Source organism: Hyla sarda, chromosome 3 (genome assembly GCF_029499605.1).
Source record: "Hyla sarda isolate aHylSar1 chromosome 3, aHylSar1.hap1, whole genome shotgun sequence".
Classification (NCBI taxonomy): domain Eukaryota; kingdom Metazoa; phylum Chordata; class Amphibia; order Anura; family Hylidae; genus Hyla; species Hyla sarda.
In genome coordinates, this window is record NC_079191.1 from 212,230,978 (window position 1) to 212,251,403 (window position 20,426).

Below are 20,426 nucleotides of genomic sequence, written 5' to 3' on the forward strand. Positions count from 1 at the left end.
TTTATAGGTGCAAAATTGTAAAGGCTTAGAATTTTTAGAAGGTGATGAGGGAAAAAATGAAAATGCAAAAACGGAAAATACCCTGCGTCATTAAGGGGTTAACTGCTAAAAACCATCAGGTACTTATTTGAAAACGCATTTTTTTTTCATCCATTGTTTCCTATCATTTTTTTCTGGAAAAACACAAACAAGCTAGATTTTTTATTCTGCGTCTGATTGTTCATTAAAAAAATCATGTTGTTTAACATTAAAAAAAAAAAAAAAGCAGGTTTTCTGCTGAGGCATAAGAAGAGAAAAGGGTTTTCTGTCATAGTAATATCTAAGAAAACGCTCGAATAAGAAACCAACTTCAGTGAATAAGAAGCTGCCGAATAAGAAACAACTTCAGCCTCATTACCAACGTTATAAAAGGGCTGAACAGTTACCTCACAGCTTGAACACTGCCCATTTCTCAGCACTTCTACTATACAAAACTGTGCACCTTCTTGCTCCTGATAAATAACAACAATACCGCAAGAATGGACATTCCCCATCTCCCAATACCCGCCTTGCATCCAGGACTTCAGCTGTGAAGACGCGCTCTTAATTTTTGAGCGACAAGCAGCGCCACCTCGCGTTCCAACTGTCTCGTTACATCCTACTGATGAGGCTGAACTTAGCACTGCGCAGGCGCACTGATTTTTGTGCCGCATGGTACTAAGAGCCAGAGAAGTCTATTGCTGCAAGTGAGATGCGACATTTTCAGCGCGTCCTGCGTGCACGGTGAGTACAGTGCCATGGACTTGTGTTATATGCTGTTTACTTCATTGCTTCTTTAGTGCATCCTGCGCACAGGGACTTACTGACGGCCATATAATGCGCAAACTTTCAGAAAATATAAATGTTTGATATATTAGTCCTACTAAATTCATATGTGGTGATATAGCAGACATAAGAATGGCCACACCACCCAGATGTCTCCAGTAAACCCCGACGTTTAACCTTTTATTGACTTGCATGTCTCAGGGGTCTGGTTAAACCTGTAGCCCCCTTAACAGAATAACCTGTTAATTGGGAACTAAGACTGAGCAGACATGATATCTTCCACAAGGAAACAGGTAGTGCCTATGTATGACACTACAATTGTGGTTTGTTGCCTATATATTAGTTTTAGTGTGAGGTTTCCCAACCAGTGTGCCTCCAGCTGTTGCAGAATGACAACTCCCAGTATACCCAGACAGCCTTGCTGGGAGTTGTCCTTTTACAACAGCTGGAGGCACACTGGTTGGGAAACACTGATTTAGAGAGAGAAAAAAAAAAAAAAAGCTTTATATAATGGCATTTTTGTTATCATTTTATTTATATTTAACTATTATATTATGATTTTATATTAATAAATAAGCCCCTTCACATACCTTGTTTTTAGTTTGTTTGTTTTGGAGAATGAAATGTCAATAATACATTAGTAGAAAGGCGGCGGATTCTTCAGTGGTTACATAGAAGAAGGAGCCGCTGCCTGTTAGAGCTTACAATCTACGATTTGTTGGAATAGATTTTTTTCCATGTCTGCGTTGAGTATGTGCCTGGTAACAGGACCTCACTAGCAACATGTGCCTATGTGCTATACATACTAATATGCGATAACCTTTGTCACTTTCAGTTATTATCCCCATTGGATACACAACTGAGAAACAGAAAACCTTGAAGCTGAGGATAGATGTAACACTAAATGGATAAAATGACTGACCTTATAACATAGGGCGTTGTGGTCAGAATGTATATGAATTATATATGTCCTATTGCTGCCAATACATAGTCACCTGTATTGGAACTTTTATAAATATAAAAGAAGTTCTGACCCCTCAGAAAATGATGTTCACAATTGACAGCCTTAGGCTAAGTCTCCACTTGTGATGGAGATACCTGTTTTGAATAAAATTCCGTAGGGTACCATAACATTTATTTTTTTTTAAAAGGTACAGTAGTGAAGGAAAAAATTGTATCTAATGAAATTTATATTTTTTATAAAAATAATTTTATTACTTTTTAAACAGGTATCAATTTATTTGTGTGGGGAAATAAAAATGTAGCCGACAATTATAAAAATGTAGTGTGTGTGTGTGTGTGTGTTTCACTTTTTTTCTTATTTTTTTTTTAAGTTAGTACTACTACTCCCAGCATGGAACACACTGTTCCATGATGGGAGTAGTAGTACCTGTACTAATAGACAGATCGCCCGTTGCGATCCTCTTGTATAATGTATAGATGCGGCGGCCGCTCTTCTATGGTCCCCTGCACTGCCGTATATATACACATATTCATATTTCCCGCAGAGTTGTGATTGGCCAGATGATTACAGCCAATCACAGCTCTCTGTGAGAAATAGGAATATGTGTATATATACGGCCGTGCAGGGGACCATAGAAGAGCGCCCGCCGCATCTATACATTATACAGTTGGATCACAGTGGGTGTCAGTAGTGATACCCGCTGTGATCTTTCCATAACTGCAGGTAATACTACTCCCAACATGGAGCACACTCTGCCTCATGCTGGGAGCTGTAGTACCTGCATTAATAGAGAGATCGCAGTGGGTGTCAGAAGTTACACTTGCTGCGATATGTCTATTAATGCAGGTACTACAGCTCCCAGCATGGAGCAGAGTGTGCTCCATGTTGGGAGTAGTATTGCCTGCTTAATGGAAAACTCACATATTTTCTCCCGCACTATCCACAGGTACTGGTGGATAGTGCGGGAGACGCTGTTTAAAACAAGCCCTACCTTGGTCTGATCCGCGCCGCCGTTCGCCCGCAATTGTAGTTTTAATTTGTGTATATCCTGCTGTAACCGGCAAAGGCGGGGCTTCTGCAGGCTAACTGACACTGACATCAGTGCCGCGCCGCTCATGAATATTCATCCCTCCTGTTCTCCCTCTCCTAACCAGAGGGAGGGGGGATGAATATACATGAGCGGCGCTGACGTCAGTGTCAGTTAGCCCGCAGAAGCCCCACCTTTGCCAGTTACAGCAGGATATACAAAGAGATTAAAACTAAAATTGCGGGCGAACGGCGGCGCGGATCAGACCAAGGTAGGGCTCGTTTTAATCAGCATCTCCCGCACTATCCACCAGTACCTGTGGATAGTGCGGGAGAAAATATGTGACAGTTTTCCTTTAAGGACACATCACAGTGGGTGTCACTACTGACACCTGCTGTGATCGTCCTGTCTATAGCAGAGATGGAGCGACTGTATACATCGCTCGCATCCCTGCTCTGCACTATACTCCGGCCACTCACTCATTGATATTTTCCTCAGAGCTGTGATTGGCTGTAACCATCCGGCCAATCACAGCTCTGGGTGGGAAATATGAATGAATTATGTTCTATTTACATCACTGGCCAGAGAAAAAAGCAGAGATGTGAGTGCTGTATACAGCGCCATCTGTGCTATTTAATGGACGATCGCATCGGGTGTCAGGACTAAGACCCGGGGTGATCTGTCTATTACTACAGGTACTACTACTCCCAGCATGGAACAGTCTGTTCCATGCTTGGAGTAGTAGTACTACCTAAAAAAATAAAAAAAAATAGAGAAAAAAAGTGAAACACACACAATTTATTAAAAAATAATAAAAAGTTGTTTAGAAAATATATACATTTCATTTAATAAAATGTTTTCCATCACTGCAGCATCTTTTTTTTTTTTTTTTTTGGTACCCAACAAATTTTGGGTACCAAAAAAAAAAAAAAAAAAAACACCAAAAGGTGACAAAAATGCAATTTCCACACAAATGAAAAAATGGCAGAAAAAACGCCAGATGCAGGACATTGTACTGACGATTTTTCAGGTGTTTTTTCAGGCGTTTTTTTAATCCCTAAAAACGCAGGACAAAAAAACAAGTGGAGACTGTATTCACATGCGGTGTATTCACATGCACAGTATTCTGTGCATATTTCATGCTGTGTTCAATCATTTAGTTTACATTGAAATCTGAAACCTAAAATCTGCAGCTTCAAATCCCGCGCATGATACTGAACTTGTGAATAGACTCTTAATATTGAAAGGTCTATAGCTGCTCCATCCATTTGTGTGTGCACTAAAGGATAACAAAAAAGGCTGCGTAAAGTTCACTATGTCACAGCTACCTACTTGGTATCCGACAAAGGGATGGCAACATGTTTCTATGATACTAGGTGCCAATAAAATAAAGGGTTGTCTGTTGCAGTACGCCACAATATATGGTAGCATACCTTTTGTGGCAGGATACTGATGGATAGTTGTGATGCACTCAATAAATGCAATGTGAACCCTAAATGGAATGGATATTCAGTCACAGACATTTCTAATGGGAATCTTTCTTGTATGTATATACTGTACTCTAAAGGGTGCGTTCACACTGAGGAATTCAAGAGGAATAATTTTGGTCAGGAAATTGTTGCCTTCTCCATCAAGCAGAATTTCCATGCGGGAATGAAGGAGGAGGCTATTTAATCTACTTTTCTGAATTCTGCTTGAATTCCGCTTGAAAACTATGTCGGGCAGAATTTTTTTTTCCCCATTGACTTCTATTGGATTCTGCTTGTGGATTCTGCTTGTGGATTCTGTTTGAAGAAGGAACATGTTCTTTCTTCAAGCAGTAAGGAATTCAGTGTTGGAATTCTGCTAGCAGAATTTCTGGTGTGAACAGGACAGCGGAAATAACATTAAAGTCAATGGGCAGAGGGGATGTGCATTCATTTGGAGCAGAGAATTCAAGAGGAATTACTCAAGTAAATTCCTCTTGAATTACTCGGTGTGTTTCTGGCATGTTTTTAACAAACTGCCACTGTAGTTTTTGAGCCAAATTCAGAAATGGATTCAGTAGGAAGGAGAAGTGTAAGTCCTTCCTTTATATTTCCCATTCCTTTTGAATACACTTCTGACTTTGGCTTAAAGGGGTACTATCGTGCTAACAACTTATCCCCTATCTAAAGGATAGGGGATAAGTTGCCTGATCATGCGGGGTCCCACCGCTGGGGACCCCCACGATCTCGCACGTGGCACCCCGCTCTCATCAGGCCCCGGAGGGAACATACGCTCTGGGTCTAATGACTGCCGATCATGGGTCCGCAGTATCGTGATGTCACGCTCCACCCCCTCAATGTAAATCTATGACAGGGGGCGAGACAGCTGTCTCGCCCCCTGCCATAGGCTTGCATTGAGGGGTGGAGCGTGACATCACACAGGGGCGGAGCTGTGATGTCACGATCACCGGCCCCATCATCAGACCCGGAGCGGATGTACCCTCTGGGGCCTGATGAGAGCGGGGTGCTGTGTGCGAGATCGCGGGGGTTCCCAACGGCGGGACCCCGCGCGATCAGGCAACTTATCCCCTATCCTTTAGATAGGGGATAAGTTGTCAGCACGGTAGTACCCCTTTAACCCCTTAAGGACCGGGGTTTTTTCCGTTTTTTGCTCCTTGCCTTTAAAAAATCATAACTCAGTTTTGCACCTAAAAATCCATATGATTGTAATTTTTTGTGCCACCAATTCTACTTTGTAATGACATCAGTCATTTTGCCCAAAAATCTACGGTGAAACGGGAAAAAAAAATCTTTGTGAGACAAAATTGAAAGAAAAACGCTGTTTTGTAACTTTTGGGGGCTTCCGTTTCTACATAGTACATTTTTCGGTAAAAATGACACCTTATCTTTATTCTTTATGTCCATACGATTAAAATGATACCCTACTTATATAGGTTTGATTTTTTGGGCCGTGTTCTGAAGTTTTTAGCGGTATCATTTTTGTATTGATAGGACTTATTGATCGCTTTTTATTCATTTTTTCATGATATAAAAAGTGACCAAAAATGCAGTATTTTGGACTTTGGAATTTTTTTGCGCGTACGCCATTGACCGTGCGGTTTAATTAACGATATATTTTTATAATTCGGACATTTCCGCACGCGGCAATACCATATATATTTATTTTATTTACACAGTTTTTTTGGGAAAAGGGGGGTGATTCAAACTTTTAATAGGGAAGGGGTTAAATGATCTTTATTCACTTTTTTTTTTGCAGTGTTATAGCTCCCATAGGGACCTATAACACTGCACACACTGATCTTTTACATTGATCACTGTTTTCTCATAGGAAACCAGTGATCGATGATTCTGCCGCTTGACTGCTCATGCTTGGATCTCAGGTACTGAGCAGTCATTCGGCGATCGGACAGCGAGGAGGCAGGAAGGGACCCTCCAGCTGTCCTGTAAGCTGTTCGGAATGCGGTGATTTTGCCGCGGCTATCCCGAACAGCCCACTGAGCTAACCGGCATGGTTTCACTTTCACTTTGAACGCCGCGTCTAAAGGGTTAATGGCATTTATCGCGGTGCCGCGCGCTATTAGCCACGGGTCCCGGACGTTGCTAGAGGCCGGGCCCGATCCGCTATGACGCGGGGCCATGCGGTGGCCCCGCGTTATAGATCGGGAGTGGACACGTGACGTTCCAGTACGTCATGTGTCCTTAAGGGGTTAAACACTGCTGTTAGGCTAAGTTTCTACTTGTTTTTTTTTTTTTCTGGCAGTTTTTGGCAAGCTGCCACTGCAGTTTTTGAGCCAAGGTCACAAGTGGATAAATAAGGGAGGAGAAGTGTAAGTCCTTCCAATATATTTCGTATTCCTTTTGAATACACTTCTGGCTTTGGCTCAAAAACTGCAGTGGCAGATCTCCAAAAACTGCCAGAAAAAAAACCAAGTGGAAACTTAGCCTAACAGTGTTTCAAAAAATGCCAGAAAAAAGCATTTGAGCACTTTGCAATGCCATAACTTTTAACATTTCCTGTAGTGTTTATTGCAGCTTTTGGTATTTTCTTATTTAATTTATTTGTAACATGTCATATTCAAAGCAAGCTGCATTTTGGAAAAAAATAACACTGATTAACAAAAAATAAAATAAAAAAAAGACTCTTCCTGGTGATATCAAGTCATGCAAGAAGTGCATGCTCATCCATCATTGGAAGAAGCTGGTCACCACTGCCACATAGGGTAGCAGCTGACAAACATTGCACAAACAACCTCATCTAGTTGTATGGAATGGATGTTTCATTTGCAGAAATTTAGGCAACAAATCTGGCATTTTTATTGGCCCTTGTACTTTGAAAACTCATTTGTTTACTGGTATAAATCCTCTTTACCCCTTTAAGGACACAGCCTATGTTGGCCCTGAGGATATAGTCAATTTTATTTTTGCATTTTCATTTTTATCTCCTCACCTTCTAGGAGACATAACTATTTCATATTTCAACCCACAGACCCATATGAGGGCTTGTTTTTTTAAGCACTTTATAATGACATCACTCATTTTACCATAAAATGTAAGGCAAAACTAATGTTATTTGTGTGAGGGGATTGGGGGGGGGGGGGGGGGGAGGAAACGCAATTTTCCGGTTTTACCATGGTTTACTGTTTTTACATTGTAAAATTGACATGTTTTCTTTATTCTGTGGATTAATAAGATTAGAATGATACCCATCTTTAATTGCTTTCCTATTATTGTACTGCTTTAAAAAAAAAAAAAAAAATCTACAAAATAACTTTTTATTACAAAATAAGTATGTTTATCCCCTAGGGGACGTAGGGCTTACAGGTACGTCCTGAGTGCCTGGGACTTAGCGCACCAGAACGTACATGTACTTCCCGAGTCCCATCGCGGCTATGAAACGAGCGCAGGAGCATCATCTTGACATCAGCGTCCAACTCCACGTCTTTGGCCTCCCTTACACCCTGACCTTAAGGTCTATTCCTTCTGTTTTGTCTCCCTCTGCCACAAATGGTGTGCTGTTGCAGAGATTTTCCTTTTTTTTATCACAGAGTTCCTCCATAATATGGTGACGCTCTTACCAAAAAAGCCTACCTGGCTCAAAAGGGAGACCACAGAGGTTGTACTTAGAAGTGTCCACAACCCATAGCTTAAGCCACAGGGGACACCTACTGGCAGTAGAGAGCGCCATGGATTTTGCACATAACATAAGATGTTGAGGTGCAGTGTTGCACAAAAAAATCCATCTCCAGTAAGATTTTTTAACTAGGCCTGGATATTATCTTTGGGAATACTACCATCTGTATCAGATTGTATTGAGTTGTATTGTATTGAAGATGGTGGCATAAAAGATTTGCAACCTCTGAAGTGATGATGGGTACAGACGTGGCCACATTATTTTGCCTGAAAGTGCACTCCACTTTTCTGTTCATTGGCTCCTGCACGCTACTCCCATAATCAGAAGGTACCACCATTCTTCTTAGGTCCTATCAACAGCACAAAAAATGGGGATCTGGCCAGCAATAACTTCATTTGGAAGTGACTTCCTGCAAAGTGGAGTCCTATTTTGCACCTTGCATAATGTAAACAAACCTGTGAAGATCCTCAATTAGTAGTTTTAGTATTTTGGACTTCAGAACTTGTGAGCTGGAAAACCCTAACATCAGCACACAAATATGCAGTAGACATTTAACTGACAAGTGCTAAAGCACCTACAGTTGCCTAAATTTACCTAAGCTGCTAACGAAGATCTAATTTAAAAGGACAGTGACCAAATCTCTATTCTTCTGACTCCTAAGCTGTATCAATGGGATTCTGCTGCACTGTGCACATGGCGGAATATTCTGATTCCGGCATCCGCAGAAGAAATTAACCTGTACAGTGTTTCTGCAGATTCTGCTCGAGTGGTCCTAGTGCTGCTGATTCTAGTAAATTTGTGGAATGTCTGCCGGTATTTTCTGACATGCTGACATTCCACACATTTTTAGCAGTGTGAACATGGTCTACTGCTGCTTATTTTATACACAACATTAACAGGGTACTCTGGGGAACTGAACTTATCCACTATCGAAGGGATAGGGGAGAAGTGTCTGATCGTGGGGTGTCCGACTGCTGGGAACCCCAGTGATCAGGCCCAGACTGGCCTACCGGGAATTATCGCGGTGTGCAGCTGGGCCTGGGGCCGCTTTGGGGCCGGATTAACGTAGGGGCTCCAGGCCCCTACATGAAAATAGGTCCAGCGGGCTGCACAGGCGGCCCGCATAGGCCGCCTGGCGCCGACTATAAAGAGGGCCGGCCCTGCTTCTTACTTACGGCCCTGGGTGGTCGCTGTCTCCGACGTGGCACGTTGCTGCGCTTAGACACAGGCCCGGCGCTGCCCCACAGACCTCCTCCATCGGCCCCGGCAAACCCCGTAACCCCCCTCCCGCCCCCGCCAGCAAATTATTGTCCGGTCCGTGCTCACCTGAATTGCCGCCTGTGGCCCCTTTAAGAGCGCAGGGGCTGATGGTTCAGGTGCACGGCCGCAAGTTACATCTGGATGACGTCCGCCCGCACGGGAGAGGTGCAGGCCGCACTTACAGCCCCGCTCCCAGGACTGGAGCCCTTCTGCCAGGACAGGAGCCCCTCTGGCCGCTGCCAGGACAGGAGCAGCCACGGCCCCCGGCTCTGGGCTACTGGAGAGGCTAAGGAGAGAGAGGCCTGCAGCAGCAAGTGCCGGTAAGTGGCTGCTGGCCTGCTGCCAAGGTCAGGGTTGCACTGGAGCACTTAAAGTGTTAAAAAATTATAAATGGTCACAATCCTATATGATGGGGATGTAGTTCTGGACAGTTCAGGACTACATCCCCATCATGTATGATTGTGACTTCTTTATACGTAGGCTACATATAAGAGTCATAATAATACATGATGGGGATGTAGTCTTGAGCCGTGAGCCTACGTATAATGGAGTCCTAATAATACATGATGGGGATGTAGTCCTGAGCCATGAGCCTACGTATAATGGAGTCATAATAATACATGATGGGGATGTAGTCCTGAGCCGTGAGCCTACGTATAATGGAGTCATAATAATACATGATGTGGATGTAGTCCTGAGCCATGAGCCTACGTATAATGGAGTCATAATAATACATGATGGGGATGTAGTCCTGAGCCATGAGCCTATGTATAATGGAGTCATAATAATACATGATGGGGATGTAGTCCTGAGCCATGAGCCTACGTATAATGGAGTCATAATAATACATGATGGGGATGTAGTCCTGAGCATGTGTGGTGTGGTCAGGGCATGCTTGGAGTTGCAGTTACTAATTGTAATAGTATCAGGGCATGCTGGGCATTACAGTTAGTATTCACTGCAACTCCCAGCATGCCCTGATACAATCTTGGTCTTCTCTGCAGCTGTCCCAAAATTAGTTTTGGGTCAGTGACAAAACCATAGGTTGCATCAGCCTGATACAGTCAATGGTTTTGCCGCTGACCCAAAACTACAACGATCATTATGTTGCACTATACTCCTGAGTCCTGGCGAAGCAATGCATAAATTTTGGGACAGCTGCAGAGCAGACCAAGATTGTATCAGGGCATGCTGGGAGTTGCAGCGAACAGTGCTGCGCGCTATTAGCCATGGGTCCCGGCCGTTGTTAGAGGCCGGGCCCGACCCGCTATGACGCAGGGCCATGTCATGGCCCCACGTTATAGAAAGGGAAAGGACTCGGTCCTTAAGAGGTTAAAACTTCTTTTACTGAACTCAGCAGCAAAGCAAAAAAAAAAAAAAAATATATATATATATATATATATATATATATATATATATATATATATATATATATATAATTAGTGCTGGGTGGTATACCGGTATGAACCGGATACCGTTTTTTTTTTTCTCCCACGGTATGGATTTTTGCCCATACTGCTATACCGGTCGGGCCCCTCCCCCGGATGAATTGTAGAGCCCAGCGCGGCGCCCTCACTTGTCTCGGTGTGCTTCTCTGGCCCGATTCCGAGTGTGGAATCGGGCCACAGAAGCTAATCCATTTACTGTGTCCCCCCGCTGCGCCTGTCAGCCAGTGTCCCCACCGCTAGCGGGATCCATGTGCCCACTAGCGGTGTCACAAGAATGCCTCCCGTGAGCACTACCATCACCGCTAGCGGGGTCCCTGTGCCCACTAGTGGTGTCACAAGAATGCCGAGCGCGGCTCTGTTCCCCGTCCCTGTCAGCTCTCAGGGTACGGGAACAGATTTAAAAGCCTCACGCATGGCTAACGTAGTACTGTGCATGCACAGTACTACGCAAATAGTGAAGGGCTAACGCTAGGCTCCTAGTGCTGCCTACGTTAGCCCTACGCTATTTGCGTAGTGCTGCGCCTGCGCAGTACTACGTTAGCCGCGCGTGAGGCTTTTAAATCTGTTCCCCTACCCTGAGAGCTGACAGGGACGGGGAACAGAGCCTCGTTCGGCATTCTTGTGACACCGCTAGTGGGCACAAGGACCCCGCTAGCGGTGATGGTAGCGCTCGCAGGAGGCATTCTTGTGACACCTTTAGCAGGCACAGGGAACCCGCTAGCGGTGATGGTAGCGCTCACGGGGGGGCACATTTGACACTGCTAGTGGGCACAGGGACCCCTCTAGTGGGCCGGGGGGGGGGGGGGGGGGGTCGGCAGGCGGTGATACCGTGATAATAAAAAAAAATACTGTGATATTAATTTTAGGCCATACCGCCCAGCACTAATATATTAGCTGGCTGACTTATTCTTTGTCTGTATTGCACATACGGGGGAGTGGCTACCTCCATGTTGGCCTTGCACCCCACCCACCTCTATCAGGTGTGTATATAAGGTGTCTTGGATGTTCCAGATCCTGCCATGCTTACTGAACTGTTCACACAGAGGCATATACACAGTGTAGGGTCCGTCCCAAGGAGGCTACCTTATCGCGGTGGGACGGTCCAAGCTATTTGACCGCCGGCGGAGACAAATTTGTGAGCTAAGTGCCTCACTATTTCATAGTTTCACATTTGCATCTATTACACCATAGCTGTATAGCTCTCCATGTTTTAACTGCATTTTCATGTTTCACCTATATCCTTGTGCTGGCAGTGTGCTGCTGCATTCTTCTGTTGCTGTGTATGTGTGTGTGTATGTATGTGTATGTATATATATATATATATATATATATATATATATATATATGAATATACTTAGATGATAGAGAAAACACTTTGAACACAGAGTATGACTCAGCCAAACATGCTGTTATGTCATCAATAACCAATTAGATTAGCCTGAACATAGTAAAGGTAACTGACATAAGAGTCTCTTCCTTCGTCTTTGCGGAAATATGGAATGATCCAAATAACCGGAATACAGTTTCACTTGGATAATAACAAAGTTGAATGGAAACAAATTCTACTGGAAAAAACAGGAACTTTGATACGTCATCAGGAACATGAAGATAATAGCGTCTTGTCTTTAACCCCTTAAGGACAGACCCATTTTTTACCTCAATGACCAGGCTCTTTTTTTATTTTATTTGAAATGTATCTCTTTAAATGGTAATAACTTTAGTACGCTTTTTCTGAACAGGGCAATTCTGAGATTGTTTTTCGTGACATATTGTACTTTATATAAGTCGTGCATTTTTGTTGACCCATGCAGCATTTTTTGTGAAAAACTCCAAAATATTGTGTAAAAACTGGAAAAAACTTAAATTGGGCTAAACAAGTGGTGAAACTGCTAGGGGTTTGAAAATCGGCAGATAGCAAGGATCTCTACATGCAAAATTTCTCTCCCCTGATCATTTCAGTATGTCAACAATGTCAGAACTGGGGGGGGGGGGGTGCTGGCCTACCAGATTTGAGGGGTTATTATGTAGCGGTACAGCTAACATGAGTGGTTGAATGGTGCAAACAAGCCAATGTAAATCATTGGGTCTCGGTAGAAAAAGGAGAGTCCAGAATACCTCTAAAGTGCCTCCCTTGGAGCAACGGGAGTAAGCTGGTGGAGCTTAGGAACCACCCAACAATTGGTTCCACCATGGCAGTTTGTGATGGCCTCAAGGTCCGCAAATTTTTTTTGCCATACAACTCTCAATTAACACCCATAATAGGAAACCCAGACATTTCACCAAATTTATAAAAATGGATCGAATCTGACATTTTCAGAGTTAGCCACATGAGTAATGAAACTTCAGATAACACCTGGCTAGATGTGTCGGCCATATCCTCCCCTGCTCCATTGGAAGCTTGGAGGGCTATGCAATTAAAATACTACATTGCCACTATACCAGAGTCAGAATGGTATTCGGTAGATATCACCAGATTTGAGGAGATGTGCCTAACAACTGAGCCAGAAAAACATGTTCTTTCACTAACACATAAGCTGTGGATAACACTGGGGGGAGAGAGCCTACCATCTTTCACTAGTAAGTGGGAAAGAGATTTAGAGACGGTGATTCCACCAGAAGGTTGGGTTAAGAAATTTAAGCTGGCCAATTCTAAAATAATTTCCCGCAGGAGCAGAGTCCCGAGAGGGAACTATGAAATACAAGGTAACAGTGAAACAATGTGCTAGCGCTGCGTAAGGCAAATGGGTCCCACCTTCATATATTTTGCTGTGCGCGCCCATTGTGAGATTTTGGGGAAAGGTTCATCAGATCATTAGTAAGGTGATCGGGAAAGAAGTACAGATGTCACCCGCATTTTATCTATTACAACACAATGACATACCCCTGAGAATGTATAGATACTCCCTTCTTAGCTTTTTAGTAACAACAGCTAGAGGGTGTATCCCCGCTTTTTGGAGTCAGAAAAAGACTTCATCAGTGTTCTTCTGGTGTGCAAGAGTGAATGATGCCATGTACCTGGAGAACCTGGGGCTATCAAATAATAATGCTTTCAATCCTTCCCAGAGTACGAGGCAATGATGAGAGGGGCGGAGTGATAGACAGAGAGGTCTGGGAGATGGAGGAGGGGGGGGGGATGGGTAGGTAGGTAGGAGTAAAGTTAAGGAATTAGGGAGTAGGGGTGGAGAAGGGATAGATCAGTAAGTATGTTGCTCTATAGGGGGACTATAAGCAAATAGGACTGATGCATACATTTTTTTTTTTTCTGCTGGTAATTCCTTTTGTCGCTTTTTTTCTGTATGCAAATGCGGTGAAACTTGAAGAATGAAAAAAAATAAAATTTATAGGGTTTGCAAAAGGAAATAAGAAGTTGAGACGAAGAAGGATTCCTGAGAGATATTGTCTTAAATTCGTAGGATTGGAGACAACAAACTTAGCAGAGTTTGTCCTGAAGTGGAAAGGCCGGATAAAAAAATGATTGTAAGTTCGTTTTAGTACAACGATGAATAGAAAAATAAACTCCTTGTGGAGAATATTGTCTTCTAGGAATATCAAGAGCTCTGACGTCTGAAACCTTTTTGATGGAAATAAGGCAGAGCAGAACCGTAAGTTTGAAAGAAAGAAATTTGAGAGATAAAGAATCATTCTTCTCCCATTGCAAAAATAAATTCAAAAGGATATTGACTTCCCAAGTAGTAGTATATCTAGGTAAAGGAGGACGACAAAAACAAATTCCATTCATAAGTTTGCCAACCAGAGGATGTTTACCAACAGGTAAAAAGTCAATATGTTAATGTTGGGAAGAAATGGCTGAACGGTAAAAGTTAATAGTCCGGTAAACTTTATCCTGATCAAAACAAAAAGAAAGAAGATTTAATGATTTAATGAATCCAAATCAATGAATGCATCAGAAAGGAGTTCTCTAGATGAGAGAGAAAGTGATGGGAACGATCTGGATGACCCGAAATCAACCAAGCTACTAGAGGTAATTGATCTGGTAGGATTAAAGAGTGTGAGTTCACTAGAGGATCTTGGAGGAGATCTGGAGAGTAAGGAAGAATCTGAGGAAAATCTTTGAGGAGATGTAATATCTGGCTAAACCATGATTGAGTCGACCACCATGGAGTGATCAGAACCAATGTGGACTTCCGAATTGTCGTCTGAAGTAGGAGACGAGGGATGAGATTGAATGGAGGAAATGTGTACAGGACTTCCGGAGGCCAAAATTGAAGGAAAGCATCCACTCCGCAAGCCTCCGGGTCCAGTCTCCAGCTGAAGAAGAGAGGAAGCTGGCGTTTGAGACGAGAGGCAAATAGATGCAGATTTAGTGGGCCCCATAAACTATTGATCTGTTGAAAGACATGAGGATGAATTTTCCAGTCGTTGAAATCTGTTAGAAATCGGGAAGTCCAGTCTGTGATAGAGTTGGAAAGGTATTCTGCCTTCAAGATTATGTGTCTCTCCAGACAAGTGCTAGAAATCTTTGGCAATATCTGCAAGGATTTTGGAAGTGGTCCCTCCCAATCGATTGATATATTGGACAGCAGATATGTTGTCCAGGCGTAATAGAACACAACAATGGGATGAGTCCTTCGTAAAGCTCTTGAGAGCAAAGGATCCTGCCAAAAGTTCTAAACAATTAATGTGCAGGAGAAATTCGGAAGGGGACCACTTCCCTCAGGTAGAAAGAGGACTGCATCGAGCGCCCCATCTAATAAGACTGGCATCTGATTCTATGACAGTGTAAAGGGGTGTATATGTAGTGTTTTACCCTTTATTATGTGTTAGTGTGGTGTTTTTAGGGTACATTCGCACTGACTGAGGTTTACAGTGAGTTTCCCGCTAGGAGATTGCGCTGTGGCGAAAAATTTGCAGCAGCTCACACTTGAAGCAGAAAACTCAATGTAAACCTGCCCGTGTTAATGCACCCTGTACATTCACATGGGGGGGGGGGGGGCAAACCTCCAGCTGTTGCAAAACTACAACTCCCAGCATGTACTGACAGATGGTGCATGCTGGGTGTTTTACTTTTGCAACAGCTGGAGGCACACTTGTTGGAAAACCTTCAGTTAGGTTCTGTTACCTAACTCAGTATTTTTCAACCAGTGTGCCTCCAGTGGGAGATAGTTATGCAACAGCTGGAGGTACGCAACTACAACTCCCAGCATGCCGAGATAGCTGTTTGCTGTTTGGGCATGCTCGGATTTGCAGTTTTTCAACATCTGCAGGGCTACAGTTTAGAGACCACTGCACAGTGACCTCCAAACTGTGGCTCTCCAGATGTTGCAAAAATACAAATCCCAGCATGCCCAGCCAACAAACTGCTGTGTGGGCATGCTAGGAGTTGTAGTTTTGCAAGATCTAGAGAGTTACAGTTTAGAGACCACTGCACAGTGATCTCCAAACTGTAGCCCTCCAGCTGTTGCAAAACTACAAATCCCAGCATGCCCACACAGCACACAGCTGTCTGGGCATGCTGGGAGTTGTAGTTTTGCAACATCTGGAGGGCTACAGATTTAGATACCACTGTATAGTGGTCTCAAACTGTAGCCCTCCAGATGTTGCTAGGCAACTCACCGGCTTCCGTATGATCCAGGGAGCCGCATCCCCATCCTCTTCTGCCGCCAATGGGTCTGGTCGGTTTCCCCGTTCTATCCGGCCTATTGTGGGTGGGCAGAACAGGGAAACCGAAAGTTAACCCCCACCCCCCCCCCTCCCCTGATCTGCTATTGGTCGTCGCTTCTGGACGACCAATAGCAGGGATAGGAGGGGTGGCACCCCTGCCACCTCCCTCCTATCCCTTCTGGGGGGATCGTGGGTGTCTTAGACAACCCCGATCCCCCTTATTTTCCAGGTCACCGAGACCCGTATGACCCGGAATCGGCGCAAATCGCCAGTGTGAATGACCCCCCCCCCCCCCCCCCCCCGAAACATTTGCACGGGGTGCCTGCTGATAGATATCAGCAGTCACCCTGGTCTGGTCCCCACCCGGTGCATGGCGGGGACCGAAATTCCCACCGGCGTACCAGCGACCAAGGGCGTTACGGGGTGACTGCTGATATCAGAAGGCACCAAGTGCAAACTACCCCCCCCCCCCCCCCCCCCTATATCAGCGATCGCCGCAAACTTGCAGTGATTCCAGGTCAATCTGGTCTCTGGTGAGACAGCCCCATTCACCCTTATCCTGCCGGGCAGTGTTGGGTGCGGCGATTGGGGCCAGCAGGGGTCTCTTACCTCTCCCTGGTCCGACGGCAGTCCCCCTCAGGAGCGGAAGTGGCGGTCCCGGTGGCAGGTGCAGTGGCGGCAGCGGTCTTTGTGGCAGGATACAGCAGGAGGTGAGGCCTGTTCACCTCCTGTTGCTTAGCAACAACTCTCAGCATACACAGCCAAAGGGCATGCTGGGAGTTGTAGTTTTGCAACAGCTGGAGTTACAACTACAACTCCCAGCATGTTCTTTGGTAGTCTGTGCATGCTGGGGGTTGTAATTAAGCAACAGCTGGAGGCACATTTTTTCGATGAAAAAGTGTTCATCCAACTGTTGCATAACTACAACTCCCAGCATGCACAGACTAACAAGGGCATGCAGGGAGATGTAGCAGTGTGCCTCAAGCTGTTGTAGTTTTGCAACAACTGGAGGTTTGCCCTCCCCCCCATGTAAATGTACAGGGCACATTCACACGGGCGGGTTTACAGCAAGTTTTGTGCCGCAAGTTTGAGGTGTGGCAAATTTTCCCTAAAAAACGCTGCACTACACTTCACAAAATAAAAAGTAAAGCCCCTCCAGCTGTTGAAAAACAACTCCCCAGTATTGCCGGACAGCCACTAATTGTCAAGACATCCTGGGAGTTTTGCAACAGCTGGAGACACCATGTTTGGGAAACACTGCAGTAGGGTATTTTGGTGGCGGATGCAAATCCCCAAAATAGGTCTGAAATGCTCATGGCGCTCTCTCGCTTTGGAGGCCAGTCATATTTCAAGGAAATAGTTTAGGGCCACATATGGGGTATTGCCGTACTCGGGAGGAATTGCGTTACAAATTTTGGGGGGCTTTCTCATTTTACCCCTTATGAAAAAGTAAAGTTGGGGTCTACACCAGCATGTTAGTGTAAAAAAAATTAGTTTTTTTTACACTAACATGCTGGGGTTGCTCCATGCTTTTAATTTTCCCAAGGTGTAAAAGGAAAAAAAAGACCCCCAAAATTTGTTACATAATTTCTCCTGAGTACGAAACTACCCCATGTTTGGGTGTAAAGTGCTCTGCAAATGCACAACATGGTTCAGAAGTGAGAGCGCACCATGTACATGAGTGTAAATTGGGGATTTGCACAGGGGTGGCTGATTTTACAGCGGTTCTGACATAAACACAAAACAATAAATACCCACATGTGACCCCATTTTGGAAACTACACCCCTCACAGAACGTAACAAGGGGTATAGTGAGCCTTAACTGCCCCCAGTTGTTTGACAAATTTTCATTAAAGTTGGTTGTGAAAATGAAAAAACATTATTTTTTCACTAAAATGCAGGTGTTACCCTAAATTTTTCATTTTCACAAGGAAGAATAGGAAAAAAGCCCCCCAAAATGTGTAACCCCATTACTTCTGAGAAAGAACATACCCCATATGTGGATGTAAAGGGCTCAGAAGCAAAGGAGCGCTATTGGGATTTTGGAGAGAGAATGTGTCCGAAATTGAAGACTGTGTGTGTTAACAAAGCCCCCATGTGACCCCATTTTGGAAACTACACCCCTCACAGAATGTAACAAGGGGTACAGTGAGCATTTACACCCCACAGGTGTTTGACAGAATTTTTCATTTGCACAGCCTACTGTTCCAAAGATCTGTCAAACGCCAGTGGAGTGTAAATGCTCAATGCACCCCTTATTATGTTCTGTGAGGGGCGTAGTTTCCAAAATGGAGTCACATGTTGGGGGGGGGTCCACTGTTCTGGCACCATGGGGGCTTTGTATAGGCACATGGCCCCCGACTTCTATTCCAATCAAATTCTCTTTCCAAAAGTTCAATGGCGCTGTTAAGTTTCACTGTACCCCTTATGTTCTTTGAGGGGTGTAGTTTCCAGAATAGTATGCCATGTGGGGGGGGGGGGGGGGGTTTGCTGTTCTGGCACCATAGGGGTTTCCTAAATGCGATATGCCCCCCATAAACCATTTCAGCAAAATTTGCTTTCCAAAAGCCAAATGTGACGCCTTCTCATCTGAGCATTGTAGTGCACCTACAGTGCACTTGACGTCCACACATGGGGTATTACTCAGAAATGATGGGGTTACAAATTTTGGGGGGCATTTTCTCCTATTACTCCTTGTAAAAATTCAAAATGTGGGGTAAAACTAGCATTTATTGAAAAAAAAAAATAATTTACACATGTAACTTTAACGAAAAGTCATCAAACACCTGTGGGGTATTAAGGCTCACTGCACCCCTTGTTACGTTCCTTGAGGGATGTAGTTTCCAAAATAGTATGCCATGAGAGTTTTTCTTTTTTTTTTTTTTTTTGCTTTTTGCATAGGGGCTTCTTAAATGTGACATGCCCCCCCCCCCCCCCCCCCCAAAATCATATCAGGAAAACTCACTCTCCAAAATCCCGCTGTTGCTCATTCTTCTGAGCCCTTTAGTGCACCCACAGAGAACTTGACATACATATATGAGGTATTTCCTTACTCGAGAGAAATTGGTTTACAAATTTTAGGAAGATTTCTCTCCTTTTACCTCTTGTGTTAAAATTCAAAAACTGGGTGTACAAGAACATGAGTGTAAAAAATTAAGATTGTGAATTTTCTGAATTTGCTGCTATTTTCTGTGAAACACCTAAAGGGTTAACAACAAACTTTTTGAATGTCATTTTGAATACTTTGAGGGGTGCAGTTTTTATAATGGGGTCATTTATGTGGAATTTCTAATATTAAGGCCCTTCAAATCCACTTGAAACTGAACTGGTCCCTGAAAAATTTCGATTTTGAAAATTTTGTGAAAAATTGGAAAATTGCTGCTGAACTTTGAAGCCCTCTGATGACTTCCAAAAGTAAAAACGTCAACTTTATGATGCAAACATAAAAGTAAACATATTGTATGTGTGAATCAATATATAATTTATTTGGGATGTCCATTTTCCTTGTAGAGAGAGAGAGCAGAGAACTTCAAAGTTAAAAAAAAAAAAATTAAAATTTTCAATTTTTTCAACAAATATTGGAATTTTTCACCAAGAAATTATGCAAGTATCGACAAAGTTCTACCACTAACATAAAGTAGAATATGTCAAGAAAAAACTGTCTCGGAATCAGACTGAAAAGTAAAAGCATCCCAGAGGTTATTAATGCTTTAAGTGAGAGTGGTCAGATGTGCAAAAAATGGGCAGGTCCTTAAGGTGAAAATGGGCTGGGTCCTTAACATGTTCAGGACCCAGGGCATACGGGTATGTCCTGACACCCTAGTACTTAAGGACCCAGGACGTACCTGTACACCCGCGCGCCGGACGGGGACCGGAACGGGGTGACTGCTGATATCGATCCGCAGGCACCCTGTGCAAATGCCCGGGGGGGGGTCATGTTGGCGATCGCGGCAAATCGCAGGTGAATTCACACCCACGATTTGCCGCGATTCCGGTGATGCGTGGCGATCGGGGGTGTAGGATACACCCCCAATCACCTCCTGTATCTATGGGGAGGTAGCGATTTCATCACCCCGAACCCCCCCCCCCCCCAGGGTCGCTGCTATTCGCCGGAGGATCGCAGCCAGCAGGGGAGTGGTTAATGAACTCTTCTTGCCGCTCTGCCAGCTGGCTGAGTTCAGTC

The 20,426-nt window shown here is 44.1% G+C and overlaps 1 protein-coding gene across 2 annotated transcripts in view; it reads left to right on the forward strand.

The window, feature by feature from the left end:
* Positions 1 to 438: 438 nt before the first annotated feature.
* The window catches only part of MRAP2 (melanocortin 2 receptor accessory protein 2), a 47,478-nt gene continuing 27,490 nt past the window's right edge, over positions 439 to 20,426 (forward strand). The window contains exon 1 of one of the 2 annotated variants that reach the window (XM_056566017.1): positions 439 to 762. The gene's annotated coding sequence lies outside the window, so the exon portion shown is untranslated. Of the gene's footprint in view, positions 763 to 2,979; positions 3,067 to 20,426 lie in introns of those variants that run through there. The other variant, XM_056566018.1, reaches the window with a different exon arrangement.